Source organism: Lynx rufus, unplaced genomic scaffold (assembly GCF_022079265.1).
Source record: "Lynx rufus isolate CCGP_SWC_20201006 ecotype Redwood Valley unplaced genomic scaffold, mLynRuf1.p SCAF_1, whole genome shotgun sequence".
NCBI lineage: Eukaryota > Metazoa > Chordata > Mammalia > Carnivora > Felidae > Lynx > Lynx rufus.
In genome coordinates this window covers 18,268,696-18,286,646 of record NW_025814823.1, presented here as the reverse complement: position 1 = coordinate 18,286,646, position 17,951 = coordinate 18,268,696, and the positions used below count along the sequence as shown (strand labels likewise).

The 17,951-nt window shown below is 44.5% G+C and overlaps 1 long non-coding RNA gene across 1 annotated transcript in view; it reads left to right on the top strand.

The window, feature by feature from the left end:
* The window catches only part of LOC124511709 (uncharacterized), a 240,815-nt gene extending 233,236 nt beyond the window's left edge, over positions 1-7,579 (top strand). Inside the window, exon 8 of the long non-coding RNA XR_006961956.1 lies at positions 7,152-7,579. This is a non-coding gene — a long non-coding RNA (uncharacterized LOC124511709). The remainder of the gene's footprint in view (positions 1-7,151) is intronic.
* Positions 7,580-17,951: the final 10,372 nt, after the last annotated feature.

The following is a 17,951-nucleotide window of genomic DNA, read 5'->3' as shown; positions in this document are numbered from 1 at the left end:
GGTTATGAGATGGAGGGAGACACGGGATCAGGTGTTTGCAAAGGTCACTCAGTTTCATGTCTGAAAGGTGAACGGTGATGTCAGGATCAAGTGGCCAGTGAGGACAGGGGAAGGATGACAGAGACATTTCTTTTAATATTTTTTAAATGTCTATTCATTTTTGAGAGAGAGAGAGAGAGAGAGAGAGCAGGGGAGGGACAGAGAGAGAGGGAGACAGAGAATCCATGGGATCCATGCTGTCAGCGCAGAGCCTGACGTGGGGCTCGAGCTCATGTACTGCGAGATCGCGACCTGAGCAGAAATCAAGAGTCAGATGCTTAACCGACTGAACCACCCAGGTGCCCCTGGAGACAGACCTTTTTAAAGGCATAACCCCCACCCCCCAGACTCGCTCCCATTTCCCCCTCCAGCCATCCCTTTGTGCATCCTGCTGGTAAATTTCGATGTTGATGCTGATATTTAATTTTATCTGCAGAAAGAAGGCAAAATAGAGCTCATCAGACATTTAAAGGCAGTCATCTGTGTTTCTTATTTACTTTTAGATAAGCAACATACCCACATAATTTACTCTTGATAAAGACTACAGGAACTGCTCGTTTGCCAAAGACAAGTGACTTTTAAACAGCGAACAGTTTGAGATGTTACCAGAGCAAAACTTGTAATTCCTACTGGCCAATCCCCACCTGCCCCCACCACCCCCCTCTCCCTCACACACACACAGTGTTTGTTGAGCCCATATTTATAGATGTCACCAAGAGCCTGTGCCTCTGTCCACTCCTGTTTAAACATCTGCATGCCCATATGTTGACATCAGTCAGACTTTGCTCCCTGCCAGCTCTACTGTGTTCCCCACATGCCCGGGGCTTCTCCTGGTCTGCTTCCCAGCCCAATGAACCCCATCACCCCCCAGGGGGTTCCACATGAAGGAGAAGGGTCTCCAGGGTGTGCACAGGAATAAGAAGAACATGACGGCCAGGCCTGCGGGACAAGGACATCTGTCTGATTGCTCCACTCGTTTCTGCCCATGACCTCACAGAGGCCTCAATTGGATCAGGCAATTAGTATGGGCAGGATCAAATGCTGCCCAATTTAATTCAATTACTCTTCACCGCAAGAGAAAATATGGTTATTATAGTGACAGGACCCGTGTGCGGAATACAGGCTCCTGGCCAGCGACCTGCCAACACGCTGCCAAGCTGTGAGGGGCAGTGAGGGCGCAGAAGAGGATGATTGGAGAGGATGGGGCAGAACCGTACCTGCTCCAGAGCATCGGAAGTGGGGTTCGTGTCCGGCCACAATCGCCCAGAGGCCCCTTTTCTGACAGAAACCCCTGGGTAATGGGGGCATATCTATTGCCCAGGCTTGGGATCGAAATGTGGAGGAGTCAGCTGTTCCACGAGAACTATGAACTATTTACCGGGTCCCGGGGAGAAAGGGGGAAGCACGAGTGACAGCAGCCAGAAGAAGAACGGCAGCTATTTTCCAAAATGACCATTTTAAGGGAAATTTCTTATTTATCATTCTTAAGTCTCTATGGCAAATTTGACAACTAAGAAGACAATGTAGACATTGAGTCTTTTTTTAAAAACGTTTTCGTCCCTTCACTGCCATTGATCTCCCCATATTTAATAACTAGAACTTTCATTTTGCCCTTATGCTGCATTTCCTGTTGGCCAGCTATGGTCAATGAGGTTTATGTGGGCCCATTCCTTTTAACCTCTCAAGAGCCCTGTGAGCTAGAAGCTTTCATTACTCCCATTTTGTAGGTGAGAAAAATGAGGTTTCAAGAGTTGAGTAACTGCCCAAGGTCACATAGCTGTAAGTGACAGTGGATCCCCGTTGGATCTGTTGATCTCAAAACCCCTGTTCTTGACCATTATGCTAAACTTCCCCTTGGCCTCCTTTCATCAAATCTTCCTTGCCTTTCTATGCACGTCCTCGGGTCACTGAAGAGAGAGAGGTCTGACCACATGCTCAGTACATTGGATACACAAGAGCCCACGTCCACATGGAATCATATCATTGTTTCTTAACTAACACACTGAGCTCTGGGTTCAAATCCCAGCCCCGCCGCTTCCTGGCTGTGTGACTGGACAGTCTCTGGGTCTCAGTTTCCTCCTGCATAAATGAGGAACATATTTCCTCATCGAGTTGTGGGAAGAGCTATCAGAGTCAACGCACTTAAAATGGTACCCGGGGAAAAGATGCAAAAGTTGTCAGCCGTTAGCATCACTTCCCTTCTGGAAGCAAGTAATGCAAAGATCGGAGGCAAGGCCGTTATCTGCCGTATGCACACATGCACACTTCCAGAGGTAGACCACATATTGGCAATGTCCACATCAGTCAGACCTTTGCTGGGCCTGGTGATCATGAGTAGTTATCTTGGCCGACGAGCCCAGGCTTAGTGGGGGTGGGGTGGCTGTAGGAGACCAGAGCGACTCTGTAGCAAGTTTCTTTTGGGGTCGAGTAGGGTGCTCCTCTGACTTGATCCCTTGTCTGAGGCTCTACCCCTTTTTCCTCAGAAGCACAGTGAATGGGAGAGATTGGGGGACTCACAGAGGGAAGGGGCAGTAGCTCCCCCCCCCCCACTTACACTGAGTGACAGGCACCGGCTATGCCCCTTTCCGTTCCCTTCTGGCCCACTGCCCTCTACCCCAGCGGACCAGGGAGGCACGGTGCTGAATGTCCATCGTGGTAAATGGCCTTCACACAAAATTTCTGAGTTTGCCAACTTGAAGTACTGTCTCGGAGCTTTGCAGGGGGTTTTGAAAATTCTAGAAACTCACAGGAATTTCCCCAAGGCCTTACCACACTCGCTTGGGTCGGCATGGCAACATCTCCGTGAAGCCAGGGGGGGGGCGTCTCCAGCCTGAAGAAATGGAGTGTGATGCTTCGAATCATACTTACGTTGTTCATGGTCATTCTTCACCACTCGAGCTTCTTTTAGGCCAGGGCCACTTTAGCAGGTACTATAAATCTAAGCTAATACGCGTATCAGTGTGTACCAGATAACGTGAGCTCTGGTCTGGAGTCGGGCTTTACAACGATCATTTCCTCTCTCCACCAGAGCCCGTCATGGCTCCACATTGCTCGGACGTATGGCGTGATGAACCACTGCATTTGGGGCCTGTTGTGATCACTTATGATGTCTTGGCCCCATGCCCTCTGCTTTCAGATCCCCTGTGGAGGATACAGAACACGCTAATAGAAGCCAGATCTTTTTGGTTAGTTTTGATTGAGCTTCATGGAGTTATCACTCTGACAGTGGTATTTTCATTAAGAGGAGAATGGTTTACTGTCCACACTGGAAATGGTGTCTTCTTGTATGGGATCGCAGCTGGAATAAATGGAGTGAAGACGAACAGAAAAGCAGGCCCCTGGCTCTTCTTCCTTCTGAGTGAGTTCTGGTCCCTCCCAGCCTCAATTTCCCCATTGCTATGGGAACTGAAATCAATCCTACGGCCCACACTGTCTCCTGCAAATGAGCCGGATGAGTGTTCACCACCCTGAGCCCTCCAATATCCAGCACTGAAAATTTCAGTTCTAATTGCCGGTATTACTCAGACAAGGACAAGAAATATTTCCAGTTCTGGGAAGAGCAGGGCTAACAGCTGTAGCTGAACACGAGACGAGGGAGGATGACAAACCACAGACGTGCCCAGCTCTTGGGTGCTCCGAAGGGAACCTGGGCAGAAAATGGCGGCCCCCGTCAGGTAACTGTTTCAGCGTCACACGAAGAGATGTGACCTTGATATCCACGCCAGCTGAGTTCCTGAAGAATAATAATATTTTAAGCAATACGGAGCATAAGACAAATAGACTCACTTAGCATCTGGGGAGCCAATGGCACCCAGGCTTGCCCAAACTGGCCTTTCTCATTGCAGGGTGTGGGAGAACACAGGGCTTTGTGGGTCCCTGGGGGCCTGCCAGGCCCAGAGCTGTTGCTCAGCTGTGGGAAGCACTCCAGTTCTCAGGTCTGCTAATGAGTGGTGTGGTGTCTGGCAAGGGCCTGGCCTGTGAGCGAGTGTGACTAATCATGAATCTTTTCAATAACGCTGACAGTTCATTCTCTGCTCTCTCCTTCGGCTGCTCTCTGTGCTGGAGCTGGCTGAAAGAGGAGCAAATTAGCCTCATTCTGGAAAAGGCAGGGCATGATAAAGGACCCCCTCAAAGGTCTCCAGTGCTCCGTGCCTGGATGTTTTGCAGCCGGTGTAATTATCTGACTTGGGTGGCTCGACAGGGTATTTTTGACGTTGTTGTTCCCTCTCCTCAATAGCAGGCAGTGTCTGAAGACAGTGCCCGGTTACTGTTCTGGGAGCTATTTAACAAATATAGGTTTGACACCAGCAAAGACAGTGTCATGATTATCCTGCATATGCTCCAGCCCAAACTGACGACCCTCCCATTTCCTGTCCAAAGGGTACATTTTGTTGAATTATGCTTCTGTCCCCACACGGAAATGTGGTAGACCTTAAATGCCCCGGACTCCTTAATCGGGGGTGGGAGCCAAAGAGGGGATGAAGCTTTCCCTCCGATTCCTCTGTCTCCCCGCCACCCACTTTGCTGCTTGATAAGTTCACTGTGCTTCTAACACCACAGCCAAACTGCGTGTTCTGTCACGGGGAAGGGGTGTGTGTGTGTGTGTGTGTGTGTGTGTGTGTGTGTGTGCGTATCTCAGGAAAGTTAGTAATGCCATCTGTTGGTTAGTGGACTGGAAGAATTTCAAGCTGGAAGGCAAGCTTTGCTGATGTTGGACCCAAACACTTAGAAAAGAGTGGTAATTGTCCAGTGGATGTGGTACTCTCATCATGGACTGGGCTTCTGAGAATAACTCATATATAATTCTTTTTTAGAGAGGGAGAGAGAAGGAAAGGGGCAGAGGGAAAGAGAGAGAACCTTAAGCAAGCTCCTCGCTCAGCGCAGAGCCTGACGTGGGGCTTGATCCCACAACCCTGGGATCATGACCTGAGCCGAAATTAAGAGTCAGGCGCTCAACCAGCCGAGCCGCCGAGGGGCTCCTCAAATATAATTTCTTAATAACAGAGCCAAAACATTTGCACGTCGAGAGACACGAGCAAGTGAAAGGGGAGGAGAAGTGCATCCAGCGCTGGGAAACTGAGGCCGTGTGTACCGTTCTTCATTCCCTAAGATATAACGCATTGTCTGGCACTTTTCACCCTCTAGCATGTAGGCCTGTTTCTTCTCCCTTTCTGAGCCTGGTGGGATCACTGTGCACTCTTAAGGAGGTCCAAAAGGCTAACTAGAGACACTCAAGCTGTATCTTCTAAATCGAAAATTGAGACATGTGTCAGAATATTCTCAGGAATGATAAGTGAAAGTATTTAAAATTAAGAGTTTTCTTTGAACATTGTGACCACAGAATTCTCTTTCAATTTCTGAATGCCGTGTGTGTGTAAGGTGCCGTGGGTTATGGTTCCAGGTAGGGGTTGTAAGTGGTGACCGCAGGTCAGATTTCTCTTCAGCCATGCAGTATCTCAAAAACTGGGGAACTTCTCATGAGCATCCAAATTTCCAACTTCTTTTTAAAAATCGTCAAATCTGGCAACACTGACTTCATAGACCCGCACGAACCTAAATGGTTGCTGCCTTTTTACAGAATACTTTGCCACACTCCTCACTACTCTCTATTGCTTCACAGTTAACCTCCTTTTCCTCCCTATATGATCTACCTGCCTCTCCAGGCATTTAAATGTGTGCTTGCTGATTCAGTCACACATTCCGGTGGTTAAGGCTCCTGTCTGTGCACCATCACAGAAAGGATAGAGTTTCTTGACTCCTGTCAACTCACGTCCCACCTCAGAGGGCTGGCCCTCAGCACAGCGTTGGTCAAAACGTGACATTCCCTGAGACATTGGGAACTCCAATGTTTCTCATATGTTCCGGCTTTGCTTCTTTGGTCAGAGAAGATCCCCAAAGAAGGAGTCATCAACAGATGATTTTGGTCATTCCTCGATGACATAAAACGCAAGACACAAACATCTCATATGCCTTGTTTGTTCTACTGTTCATGCAGCCAGTTTTGTAACCACAAGAATCTTTTTTAGAAGAATAGATGGCTGGGTCTGGGGGTGGGACTGGGGGGTAGGAAATTGTTGGGCTTCCAGATAATACACTGGTTAATTATGGGACCTCTTATAGTGTTTTGAGCTGGTTCAGTAGGAGAGAAACAGGGATGAGTATGCCCAAGTTTAGAATTTAGAATGGAGTAAGTTCATTCCAAAGTGTGTATGTGAGTATATATGTGAACGTGTGTGTGATCATCTTTTTTTTTAAGTTTATTTATTTATTTTGAGGGAGAGGAAGAGAGAGCATGAGCAGGGACGGACAGAGAGAGAGGGAGAGAGAGAGAGAATCCCAAGCAGGCTCTGAGCTGTCAATGTGGAGCTCGACATGGGGCTCGATCCCATGACCGTGAGACCATGACCTGAGCTGAAATCAAGAGTCAGATGTTCAACCAACTGAGCCACCCAGGTGCCCCTCATCATAGATAATTCTTAAATCTTCTATTTTCTTGAGAACACTATTATGAACTGCATCATTTCATGTAAAAACATAACTCACAGATACAACATGTCTTTAACAAAATTCTACTAGAAAGTGAGAAAGGTATTAACATGTATCCAGGAGACAAATCAGCGTTTGTGAAAATCATGGTGTCATTTATGATACTTGTCAACTACTTGTAGGCCAGTGGGGGGGTACCCATTCATTCATTCCCTCATCAGCAGATATTACTAAACACCCACTCTAGATTGAACCACATAAACCTTCCAACATTTGAGCTTTTAATCTATGAAAATAGACACCTCACATGGTTTCACATGCATCGTGCTAGGTGCTGTGTTAGGAATGGGGATAGAAGAATTAGAAACAAGAAGAATGGATTCGTAAACAGCAGTGCAATGAAGGGTCACAAGTGCCGTAATGGGAACGTGTAGAAAAGCCTGTGAGGACCCAGGGAAGGCGGAAGTCGGAGTGGGAAATTCTATTGTGGTGAACACGGTAATCTTCTCAGTAGATGATGCAATCTTCTGTTTAAAATTATTAGTGGTATTAGCTAATTTAAACGGAGGATTTCTATTACAGCCCCATGTTAAGAATTCTATATTTATCTCATGTTATCCTCACAGACCCCTATGGAGTAGCAGTCATCATAATTCCCGTATTTCAGAAGAGGAAACAGAAGAGTAGAGAGTTTAAGGACTATACTCAGATTACACAGCTGGTGAGTGCTGGACCTGGGATTCACCCTGTGACCATGTAAACACAACGTTGCCCTGGTTGTGAATAAATAGCAGTAACAAGAACAAAGACTTCTGACTTTTCAGGTCAAATCCGTCTTGGCACCCATAACCCACTTGGTTTCAACCCCTGAGAGACAGTTTTCTGGTACCAGTCTAGACCACTTGGCATTGAAGCAAATAGGAACATACTTACACTCACATTCACACACGCACGCACACATATGCTCCCAGGCCCACTTTGGAGTGGACTTACCCCCTTTCTGAGGCCTGAACTTATACCTACTGAAGAACACAATGCAAAGGCGGTAAAATGTGGTGGTTTCTCAAGCAATTCCCTATTATGAAATGGAACGAGAACGTTGCCATGATGTGAATTCCAGGGATATTACACGAAGGAGCCAGCTACTGTTTTGTATAGTGATTGGTCCTCCTTGGAAGAATTTCAAATGGTCATTATTCATTGGCATAGCCTCGGGGAAGATGAGGGGGATAAAAAAAAATTGTAAGTGAGAGCCCTTGAGGCTTTTTATCAGGCACCACCTTGTCATAAACACAATGAGATTGGGTTTCCTGGGTGTTCTCAGGGCTCATTATGCGACAAGCCCCTGGCTCTGTCCTTCCCAGAAAAAGTCCAGAAGCCACTCTTGCAATGTAGTCTCCCCGCTGACCTCAGCAGGGCATGGACAGCCAGGGCTCGGAGTGTGATTCTCATAGTCCTGGGATGGAAAGAGGACTCAGTGTGGAAGGGAAAGCAATGAAGGAGAACACACCATCAGGCGACTGTGTCCACCACCTCCTTCTCCTACCATTTCTCGGATTCCTGACCTCAGCCGTGGGCAGCAGTAGCCTTTGTAAGGAGAAAACCAAGACTCAAGCTCTAATGAATGGACTGACAGGTGATTCAAAAGAGGTGTCCTACTCCTTTTATCATGTGAGAGTGGAAGTCTTCAACCAGAAGAGGACCCTCACCCCCTCACCCAACCATACTGGCACCTTGATCTTGGACTTCCAGCCTCCAGAACTGTGAAAAATAGATTTCTGTGGTTTATAAGCCAAAAAAAAAAAAAAGGTATCATATGGAATATGTCAACCAGAAATGTGAAGAACCAAAAAAATGGGGAAGGAGTCATGAAAAGAGACTTATCGTTAGTGAAAGGAAAATGACGGCCCTGAGAGGGGAGGGGTTGGCTGTGGCTGATACACCACAACCTGCCACGTCAGTGACAGCAGTGCTGTGAGAATAGGCAAGTCCCCAAATCGCACTGGTTTGGCACCACGTTTATTGTTTGCTTAAAGACCAGTCTCAGGGAATCCTTTGCTAACAGCCTTCCACACAGAATTTCACGGAGCCAGCCAGATGATGGAGGGTGACAGAGAACTTGCAACATCACGGGTGTTCATGGGCCAGGCCCGAGTGTCACACATCACTCTCGCCTACATTCCTGACCTGGAACCGAGCCAGCGTGGACCCACGCAGATACAAGGACAGCCACTTCCCAGCCATGACTCTACGCTGTAGAAGGGAAGCCTGAATCTTCAGTGGGTAGCCGGTGCCTTCGCCACACCTGCACGCATATTACAATATAACAAATGAACTTCAAAAGATTGAGAGAGTCCCACTCTCCAATCAGTCACTCATTTCAAGGAAGCACTCACATGGCATGCGATTTACAGCAGGACTGCTTTATCCCGAGGGTCAAACCACTGAGAAGGGAACCTGTGAGTTTACTGTAAGTTGTGACCTAAATTATGTTTCTTGTGAATACCACTCTTTTTATGGTGCTCTAATTTTGAAACATTTTCTGTTAGATCCTAGGTGCCTGGAAATGTTACTGTATTAATCACTTTCAGAATTAGCATTTTTTTAATGGTAAATCGAAGTTTGTCAGGATGCTTTATTACGGTATCATGGACACTTCCTTTGGTTGATATATATTGTAGAGACGTGACAAAGACAGTAAGACTCATATCCGTATCTATGTGGTGTCTGTGTTTTTAAGACACTTCAAATTAAAAAGGGGTTTGCATTTAATGAATCTTTAAATGATTTCCTTTGTGTCTTGAGCTGTCATCCTGATCATTTGCCCTGTAGTTCTTGTTAAGCAGCAGTAGCAGAAGTCCTCAGACATAGAATAGAGGGGGCTATCTTCTGTCCGCCTGGAATGTGTTCATATGTGGTCATGAGGGGTCCTCTGTAAGCAGATAGTGGGAGCAGGGCATTACCAAATCTTTACAGTTCCAAAAGGTGAGGGGCCTTTCCCCATCTCATCCTTTCTGAGCATTTCAGTTCTGAACACATGAACAGCAGAAACTCTGGGTGTACAGGGGAGGAAAATGATAATTTACAGTCCCGTGTAAGATACTTATTTGAAACTAGATTGAAATATGTCTATATCAGATCTCCATTTTTCTGGGTATCGGTCTATCTGTATCTACCTTGTTTATGTTCTGCCATTATTCCCACCGAGTAAGTCTCATTCTTGTGATACACTTCTTCATGTCAGGGATTGTTTCTTCTATTATTTTTATAACTCTACCTCTACCACCAAAGTGTGTGCATGCATGCAAGCACACACACATGCACACACATACAAACACACACACATGACACAGCTTGAAAAGGCAGCCCATGACTTGAAGTTGATTTTGATGTTTTCTTCTTGAAGAAGCAAGATATAGTGGCAAAAGAAAAAGACCACAATTCAAAATGATATATTAGAATCAAGTAAGACAGTGAGTAAGTGATGGGAGAGCTCCAACATTTTAGGCAGCAATGGAGAAAGGTGGGGGAGCGTGAAGTGTATACTCTAGGTTGAGTTATCCTACGTTAAAGGGCTATTCTGGAAGTTACACTCAGTTCAGTTTACACTCTATTTGTCAGAACCTACCTACAGGTCCGTACTTGCTGCAAGGGAATCTGGGAAGCATAAATTTTGGTTGGATGTTTCGTGACTGGGATAAAATTGGAGTATTTTTAGTAGAGAAGGGGAGAATGGGCTTTAGACAGGCAATTCACAGTGTCTAGCAGATCACAGTTATGCCTTGGGGGCCATCACTGGAAATGGAGTCCTAGAACAAAATACAATCAGTTATAGAAAAAAGGCTAAACTCGGGGTGCCTGGGCAGCTCAGTCGGTTAAGCGTCCGACCTCGGCTCAGGTCATGATCTCACGGTTTGTGAGTTCGAGCCCCACATCAAGCTCTGTGCCGACAGCTCGGGGCCTGGAACCTGCTTCAGATTCTGTGTCTCCCTCTCTCTCTGCCCCTCCCTGCTCATGCTCTGTCTCTCTGCGTCTCTCAAAAATAAATAAATGTTAAAAAAAAAAAAAAAGGCTAAACTATGTTTTCCCCAGTCTGAGTTGTCTTATGGAAATTTCAGCTCTGTTATGAGTTTTTGCTACAACTAAGGATTCCTGCTGTTGTGGTGACAGTGGTTCGTTGGAAAATACCACATCAGCAAGCAGAGGGAAGAAGCCATGTCAAGCGAAGACAAAACCCAAGCACAATCTTCTTTTTACCGAAACACACGAGAGCTTTGCCACAGCATAAACGATGATGACGGAAGTGTCTACAACAGCAAGCAGGGCTCACAAACACCACCGGACACTCCAGCGCTTGGAAGGGCGCTCCGAAATTACACACGGGGGTTAGGTATCACCGACTCGAGGGGGTGGAAAAAGCATTCTCGATCCTTCTCTGCCAGAAGAGGTCTCTCCGCATAGCTGGAATGGGGATGAGTGAGGTCAAGTTAGGCTCAAGCACGGCCCAATGTGAACTGAGAAAACCCTTCACACTGTCTGGGGAATGTTATCCAAGTACTTAAATTAGGCCGACGCCCTAAAACAGCCTAACACAAGAAAGACTTTGGTATCTCACTTCTCTCCCATGTCTTCTTCCTTTTGCCCAGCCAGGGGGAGTAAGTGAATCCATTGCCTGAGCAGAATTAGGTCAGACCAGAGCAGAATATCAAGCTGACAGAGGGGAGCTTCGTGCCAACATTGATTAAATGAGAAGGGAAAAGAAAGTCTCACTCTGAATCCAAATATGGGAGTTTAGAAGGGAAAAGGCTAATGTTAGGCTACTTAAGAATTAATACAAAAAGGTGCGTATTTCAGCTCTTCAAATATATATCATGGCATACATTATTCTTGCAGAATTTTTTTCTTAAGAGTGTTCTGACTGCCACTTTCCACCCTGGAACTGAAAGAGAGGCTCTCCGTCATAAAGGGGACAGCTTCTGACAGTCTTGTCTCCACAAATGACAATCTCATTAATGATGCTAAGTTTATATTGTAAATATATTATCACCACTCTCATACCAACTGCTTATGTTAAAAAATAATTACTAATTAGTTCCAGCAAGTGCATTATAAAAAGGTGGCTAATTTTAACTATTTTTCTTCTCCTTATTTCAGAAAAAAAATTGAGTGATTCAGAGAAAGCAATCTGTTACCTGGAGCAATTTAGAATTTTTTAATGATCTGTGATCAGAGTTTTTAATAATCTCATGAAAATGGTGGTTCACGTAACAAGAAGTGACTTGTAGCTTCCAGCTTGTGTCTTTATCCTTGAAATTTAATGATTAAGAATAAAGCTATTTTTTTAACTTTTTTTTAATGTTTATTTTTTGAGAGAGAGAAAGAGAGACAGAGTGCAAGCAGGGGAGGGGCAGAGAGAGAGGGAGACACAGAATCTGAAGCAGGCTCCAGGCTCTGAGCTGTCTGCACAGAGCCCGATGCGGGGCTCGAACTCGCGGACTGAGAGATCATGACCTGAACCAAAGTCAGACGCTTAGCCGACTGAGCCACCCGGGCATCTCAAGAATAAATCTATTTTCCCGACTCTATCTTTGTTTCTAATTTACCTCTAGGATGCCTTGTAAGACGTTGTCTGGACACCCATCCTACTCTCTCTGACAGCAAGCTAATATTCTTCTAGGCCTCTTCTCTTGCTTCCTGCTCTTCAGCCTCAAGCAAATGTCTGGTCCCCGTGACCCCCCAACCCCTTGCTGTCTTTAGCTACACCTTCCCCCTGACTCGCAGCACCCACCCCCCCATTCTGCCTAGATTCCAAGATGGAATTTTTAAACCAGTCTCTCCCCAGACCATCTTGTCTTCAGCCACTTTCCAGCAAAACCCCAACCTAGGATCGATCAACCATCCATTTTCTCTACTTTTTATACGTTTCCCTATATTGGCTGTACCACAGATTTGTGTTCTCTAATATCAGTTGTTCCAGAAACCCTGTTCATTCCCCAAGAGCTTATATTCCTCACTGTGGTGGGGCTGAACTTGACCATTCCCCATTGCCAGCTGCAGTCTGGCTCTGCCTGTAGCATTGCCTGGACGCCATTCTTGCCAAGCTGGACAGCACCTTCTCTTTGCCGAGGGTGTATTAAATGGCCATGAGTGAGGGTTCTGGGCTGGACCATTGGGGTCCATGTCCTGACTCTGTTACTTATGGGCTGAGTCACCATGGCGAGTTTCTTCACTCCCTTAAGGCTTCATCTTTCATCTACAAGACAGACGTGAAAAAGGAAGAAATAATAAAAGAATTAAGTGAATATTATGGATATGATTTTAGAACTGAAGTCTAATATCTTTATCTTTTCATTGCAGTAGTTCGTTTACTAAACCCTAAATTCAATCGCTGGCATACTGAGTTTAAATTTTCCGTCTCAGTATTTGTTTTGTTTGTCCCACCTTTTTCTGTTCCCCCCACCTCTTTTTTCTCCCACTTGTTTCTTGCTCTCTTTTGGATTAATCAAGTATTTTTTTTATTATTCTAATTTTGCCTATTATCATGATGAGTATTACTTTTATTTGGGTGAGGATACTATCAAATTGTGGATTAAGGATTTGTTTGAGGGAAACTGGCAAGGATGAAATTCTTGATCTGGCAGCAAGCTCTTCTTTTATTTATTGAGCACCTACGCTATAACACGGCCTCTTCAAAGCTCGGAGAATCAAGCAGGGAATAAAAACAATAAAAACTGCCCTCATGCAGTTTATAATCTCAACAAAAAAGAGCACGGACTCTGAGGTCAGGCAATCCTGGGTTCAGAAACTAGGGTTGTTGGGGCGCCCGGGTGGCTCAGTTGGTTGAGCGTACGACTTCGGCTCAGGACATGATCTCACAGCTCGTGAGTTCAAGTCCCGCTTCGGGCTCTGTGCTGACAGCTCAGAGCCTGGAGCCTGCTTCAGATTCTGTGTCTCCCTCTCTCTCTGCACCTCCGCCGCTCGCACTCTGTCTCTCTATCTCAGAAATAAATAAAAACATTAAAAAAATTTAAAAAAAAATAAACGAGTGTTGTCACTAACTAGTTGTGTGATTTTAGACAATTGCCTATGCAGTTCATTCAGCTGAAAAGGTTGGGGTGACACTTTCCTCGGATGGTTATTATAAAGACTAGAGACAATGTATAGAAAGCTCTGTACAGTTGGGGGCACACAGTATATAATTATTGTTATTACATTCACCAAACACTACCATCTGAACATCTTGCCACAAACTAGTATTATTAAATATATGCCAAATGGAGACCACTTTAATATTACTCTCACTGTCTCTGCCCACACAATGAAACTGTAATATATGTGTCTTAAATGTTTGTATTTTTCCTGCACTCTGATTTTCAATTTTGTGAGCATGATTTACCTCGTGGTACATGAGTTTGCAATACTAATAGGATCTGGAATAATAATAACCATGTGTAACATATGGTGACATTCGCCATCTTCCTAGAGAAGGCAGATGTTTAACGTTAGTGTTATATTACTTCTGGTGATTATTATTAACTACTAAGTTTCACGTTCATGCAAAAAAGGATGGGTGAGGAAAGCAGGATCATGACTTTCAAACAGTAACATCTACAAATATATCTACCCAGAACTGCATAATTAATTAGTAGGAAATGTCTTTTCAAATTCCCTGGCTCATAACTACAGTTGTTCACCTTTGGAATGACTAGAAGTTCAAACTCTTTATAATTATCGCCATGTTGAAGTTAGTACAGACACTTGTTATGTATTTATCACGTTTGAGTTCACCTAGACACCATGGAGCGAATGGCTCATAGTGTTCAATAATACGTGGTTTTGGTTGTACCTCCTAGGAAAATGCAATTTAGCCAGAAAAGAAGTGACTTATTGTTTTACCAGGGGAGGTCATTGGCAGGAGTTCTGGAACTTTGGGTGCCTAAGGATTGCCTGGGAGAAAGCAGGGAGTGAGGGAGTGTACTTTTGAAAGTTAGGATTGTTATAAATGCAGATTCCTGGGCCTCACTCCCTGTGACTCCAAGTGGCAGATTGGTCACAAATAATATCTTAATCTAAAGAGGGAACTCAGTGGGGATCTTTCACTTCTTGTGGTGGTGCCCAGGAATCAAAGCTACGGGTAGGTTATCTGCCGAATTATTATCCTTCAAAGCTTTTCTTGGGATTTTTACCGTAGTTACTCCACTCTAGAAAAGCTTACAGCTGTTGTACCTTGACCCCACTTTAATTTAATATTTCTATAAATGTTTACCTGTAAAGAAATTATATGAGCTATATTTCTTGACCTGAAAACGAAATCGTACATACTGATAAATTCAGCTATAATTTAAGGGGAAAGGATGAAATTAGAAATATCGAACCAGTGATTGGCAAAACTAGAGGTCAAATCAATTCGATCACAAAAGAAATGTATGAGATGTCAAAGAGCTCAACATCCATCAGACAAAAGAAACAGATAAACAAAAACTAATCATACCGTATTTTAAGCATTAAGGCACAGAGAAAGATACCATGGAAATGAAGAATGATGGTGAAGAGAGAAACATTTGATTTCATCTGGATGCCCAGGGAAGAAGTGACATGTAAGTGAACTTTGAAAAACAGGTGGAAAGTCTTTGAACAGAGGAGGGAGGAGGTATATGGAAGCAGAGGGAAGAGCGTGAGCAAGGATGTGGCTGGGGCAGCTGGTTTATTCAGGTGGGCAGAGTAGTAGAAACAGATTGAACAAGTAAGCTGGCCCAGTCGCGAGGGGCCCTGCATGTCTGCTAAGGACTTGGGACATTTCTCTGTAGGGAGCAGGGAACTGTTAGAGGCTTTTCAGCAGAAGAATGACATGATAAGATCTGTGTTTCAGAAATGCAACTCTTGCTGTGACACATAACCAAAATGGGGCCTGGTCTGTCCTGCCCCTGGACCTTTGTACGTGCAGTCCCCTTGCCTGCATGCCTTTCTGCAACAGTGGCCCTGGTTTGTGGCTCCCAGCTGTCTCATGCTGCATCTTCAAGCATCTGGCGGTTCACTCTGGTCTACTTAACTCCTGCTCATCTCCAGGTCTCAGCTTTAGAGGTCAGTTCTTCCATGAAATCTTTCCCGGCAACCCCACCCTACCCCAGAAATGGGTCAAGTGCACCCAATATGTATGTGCTCCCCAAAGGCCCTGTGACCACCCCTACCAGAGCCTTTGTCCGATGGTAACAAAATCAATATGTCTTTCTCAATAGACTGAAAACTTGAAGTCAGGGAATGTATCTTGGTTGATTTTTACATAGATCATGTCCTGCCTCCTCCCTTGTCTGACTTACATGGACACTCTTGATTTTCCTTGAATTGATTAATTTTTGCCACTGGCCATGGAGCCTGCTTGATAGTCTCTCTCTCGCTGTCTACCCCTTCCCCTCCTCTAAAATTAAAAAGAAAAGAAAAGAAGAGAAAATATTTTGAACTGAATGATAATGAGAAGACTCTAGTCGAAACTTGTATATGCAACTGAAGTCATTATTTTTTTTAATGTTTATTTATTTTTGAGAGAGAGAGAGAGAGAGAGAGAGAGAATGAGCAGGGGAGGGGCAGAGAGAGACAGAGACTGAATCTGAAGCAGGCTTCAGCCTCTGAGCTGTCAGCACAGAGCCTGACATGGGGCCCAAACCCATGGACCATGAGATCATGACCTGAGCCAAAGTCAGATATTTAACTGAATGAGCCACCCAGGTGTCCCTGAAGTCATTCGTAGGGAGACATTTTATACTTTTAAATCAATACATACAGTTAAAAAAAAAAAGAAGGGCTGAAAAAAAATCAATGGTCTCAGTATCCATCTCAGCAGTAAACAAAGAAAAATTGTTAAGATCTTACAGACATTTAAAAAAAATAATAAATAAACATCTTTATGTCAACCAACTTGAAAATACATATGAAATAGATGAATTCCTAGAAAACCACTACTTGCCAAAGCTGATTAAAAAAAAAAAAAGCAAAGCCAAAACCCAAAAAACAAAACTCTAAACAGTCCAAAATAGATGTAAAAAAATGAGTCTTAATAAAGGAGATAATGATGATGGCGATGATGATGGTATTTGGAGTGCTTTGTAGACCCTAGCTCCCATTTTTCCTATTGTGGGGTTTTTATTAGGCTAATGTCTGGATTCCCACCTTACCTCTTATTTATTCCTCTTGACAGGTTATTTATTTAACCTCAGAGCGGGGTTGAGGGAAGGTTCTAGACATGCTCAGTTCAGTCTCTCCTTCCCTCAGTTCAGATCTGGCTTCCTGATGAGAGGAAGCCTTCTGGCCCGGCTCTCTGCTCTGCAGGTGGTAACCTGCTTCTCTTCCCCAGGAGACTCGCGATTGTCCAGTGATGCCTGTAAGTGGGAGGGCAAATTGTCTTCTGGGAAAAAAGATTAGCAAGGTTGCACGTCTGGAGACATCTTCTCTAACTGCATCGGTAATAAAAGTAACGTTTAGAGCTTCCTCTGCCTTCGCCCTGTGTTTATCTCTCAATTCTTTTCCAACCTGGGAAAGGAAGAAAGTCATATTATTTATTGATCTTTTAAATTTTCAACAAGTAAGTGGCTCCATTTCCTCATCTGTAAAATGAGGTAATAATAGTATTAAATGGGTTGATGTGAATGAAGTGATAAAGATGTTGTCTCATAAATAATAAGCACTTAATAAATGCTACTTACTAGTTTATTTTAAAAAACGAAACCCTTACTGCATACCAGAACTGGGCTAAATGCATTATTACTGCATTATGTTGTGTAAGATTTACAAGAAACCCATGAGGTAGGCGCTGTAATTAATTACTCTTATGTCATACATGAGGCTGAAATTTGGGACAGTTAAGTAACTTTGTTGAAGGTCACACACTCTGCAAGGTCTGCCTTCAAAGTGCTCAGCTCTCCCTTGCAATGACAGGCCATTGGCAGTTATAAGTGGGTGAAACGAGAGAGAGCAAAGGATTTGCCGTGTGGGAGAAGCCATGTGGAGTGCAGGCCAGCTAATAATAGCCCTGAGTCCTGAAAAAAACGACAGTAAGTTCATTACGATATTTAAAAGGATGTGGTTTAACAGAAGTAAGATTCAAAGTGACATTAGATATTCATGGAACTGTAAGCACGTCCAAGAGTACTTATGAGTGATTTGAATATCGCACCGCTCTAAGAGAAAAGATTTGGGGCTTTTCAGATGTCTCTAGCTAACCTTCGGACCCCTAACTCCATTCTCTTTGGTGTTTAGCCCCACGAGAAAGTCCGAAGGGTTGAACCCTATCCCCAGTCATTCCCACGCAGGTTAAGTTAGATCACTCCACTCTTGCGAAAGATTCCGAAGATTTCCTTTCCTCTCCTCTCCCACAAAACTGGGCTAGCCAATACCTTCTTTCTTTTCAGCATCACAAGCTTTTCCTAATCATT